General features: G+C 41.7%; 1 long non-coding RNA gene across 1 annotated transcript in view; it reads left to right on the top strand.

Annotated features, from left to right (window-relative positions):
* Positions 1-2,500, top strand: part of LOC138032292 (uncharacterized) — an 11,903-nt gene that overhangs the window by 4,833 nt on the left and 4,570 nt on the right. The window contains exon 2 of the long non-coding RNA XR_011128320.1: positions 1,579-1,633. This is a non-coding gene — a long non-coding RNA (uncharacterized lncRNA). The remainder of the gene's footprint in view (positions 1-1,578; positions 1,634-2,500) is intronic.

The following is a 2,500-nucleotide window of genomic DNA, read 5'->3' as shown; positions in this document are numbered from 1 at the left end:
GGTTTTGCCTGGGAATTACTGACTTTTTCTAGCATTTCAACCCGAGCTGGCTGTAGAAACTCTGAAGACTGACGACGACTAAAAAGAAAAAAAAAAAAAAAAAGAACCCCTTTCCTCTCCCAGAGAGAAGTCGCAAACATACGTCGGTTGGTCAGAGTGATTGCGCTTGCGGAAAAAACCTGTTTTGTCGCGGTTTTGTCGCTTTTGTTCGGTCGTTTTGGATCGAGGGATTTGAAAGCGCGCGGAATTCCTGCCTGGGAAATAAATTTGATCAGCTTGCTGGGAAACCAACCAATTTTATCTAGCTGGCTGGGAAATTTCTTGTGTGTGTTGCTGGGAAAAAGGAACAGATAATGTTTTCCCAGCAACACTGAAAAACACCTGAAAGTGCCTTAATAACATTTATTTTCATTAACTGGGGTATAATAATACATTTTACGACGAATTGGTTGTTGGGTGCCCCTGCTTGATGGCCGATCGTATTACATTCTGCACTCTCCCTGGACAATTTGAAACACTTGGCCAATGAGAGTGCAGAATGTAATATGATCGCCATCAAGCTATAACGGCCGTAGTCACACATCTAGCTGAACGCACGGGAAGATTATAGAAAGCCAAACATTATTTGGAATTTAGCAGCCAAAAATCGCTGTGTTGTCCCGGAGTGGAGTTGATGCGATAGAAAATGTTTTTATGGCTATTCGGACCGTTGCTTTGTAATGCGAGAGAAATTTGTGGGACGAGGTCGCCGTAGTCAACAGCCTTTCTTCTCTTTATGAGGGGAAATGACAACTAACGGCATCGTAAAAATTCGAAAGCCACAAATGCGGCTAAAACGGACAATGAGTTTGCCCTCCGATTGCACAGAACAGACGAGGACAACTGTATGTAGAGGTAAGTGAAGTTTATTTCCACAGTTACAGCTTATTTTGGCATTTGTAAGCTCAAAGTTATTTTTCCCACACATAGTCTATAATTCGTATACCGAGCTTGGGCTGCCTGTGTTTAAATGAAGCAATGCAACACCGAGATACCTTGGATGTTAATTTTCGCTTACAAAGGCTATAAATCGTATACCGAACTTGGGCTGCCTGTGATTTAAACTGCATGTTTATGTTCTAAAAAAATGCAAATAATTTTCGCTTTGAGCGACTCCTCCCTCCCCCCCGTGTTTTGCATTTCTGTTGAAATCCAAAGCCGGATCATAAAACCATAAAATACGCTTTAATTGAACCGTCTTGTAATTTCCGATCCAGTGCGGCTGCTCCTTTTTTTTGGGCCTTCTGGTTTCTTAAATGGTGAAGCCTCTGATGATGAGTAATCAGAAATGGATTTTCTTAGATTCTCCTAGAAAAAAAGTTCGCTAAGATAGTCAAATTTCCCAGCCTAAGGCAAGGCAAGAACACTTTGTTCCTGGGGGATCTTTTATGTTCGATTCCATCGGTACATAACGGATACCAAACATCTCTCTCATTTTTTGCCACGGTCCCCATTCACTAAATGCACAAAACGTGTTCGAGAATCCTATGAACACGCATTTACTTGCATTCACCGTTAATGAATGAAATTTTGTTCAAGGTGCAAAAAAGTTATAAAAGAATCGACGTTTGATCTTGGATGCCTTGCCCCAGCTGTAAGTATAAGAATGTGTATTTTAAAATTTCTACTATAAAATATTTTTTGGATTTAACCACGGAATAAATCTTGAATGAACAGCAACAGGTTAGTTTCAGTTTATTCCCGAATAACACCACTACGCCTAACACAACCTCGTTTCCAGGATCTCTCTTCTCTGCCTCCGTTGTCGTAGAGAAAAACCCCTAGTTCAGGCTGGTCACGTGCCTCCTTTGGGAGGTAAACCATATAATTTTGAGTTCGGGGAGGGGAAGCAATGTAGCTCTTGTCTTCATTGCGATTGAGGGAATCAGCACGCATTCCATTTTGTGTTCAGACAAGCATCGACAAAACGTTTTACTGCAAGTTACTTTATGTAATACACATGGAATTCGACGTGAAAGGCAAAATTCTGTTGTCAAATCGATCAGACGCTACAGGAAATACACTCGCGTCGTTCGCATTTTCACCTGTGTCGGCCGTTTGAAGGTCCGGATTCAAGCTCAAGAGAGCAGTAGAATTGAGTAATAACGAAGAATGCTAATAGTTTGCGACACTTGCGAACATGTGCAGGTATTATATTTTGTTCTTTGACTTTCTTTTTTCTTCCGAACCTTAAACAAAGTAATTCCTAAGTAGCAAGCTTGTACAGCGAGTAGACAGTTTTTCAACAACTTGGTGCATAACGAAAAGGTTACCCTAGTGGGAAATGTTTGTCGAGGAGTGCCACGTGACCAGCCTGAACCGGGGTGTTTCTCCTCAACGACAAAGGAAGCAGAGAAGATAGACCCTGGGAACGAGGTTGCGCCTAACATGAATTGTCTAATGTGGATGGGGAGCCGTCTCGTCCCGCAATTCTTTTGGTTAACACCGTTTCACAAAAAAA

The sequence above is a fragment of the Montipora capricornis genome, chromosome 14, assembly GCF_036669925.1.
Source record: "Montipora capricornis isolate CH-2021 chromosome 14, ASM3666992v2, whole genome shotgun sequence".
NCBI lineage: Eukaryota > Metazoa > Cnidaria > Anthozoa > Scleractinia > Acroporidae > Montipora > Montipora capricornis.
Note: the sequence above shows the minus strand (reverse complement) of the source record. Positions and strands in the feature narration are given on the sequence as shown.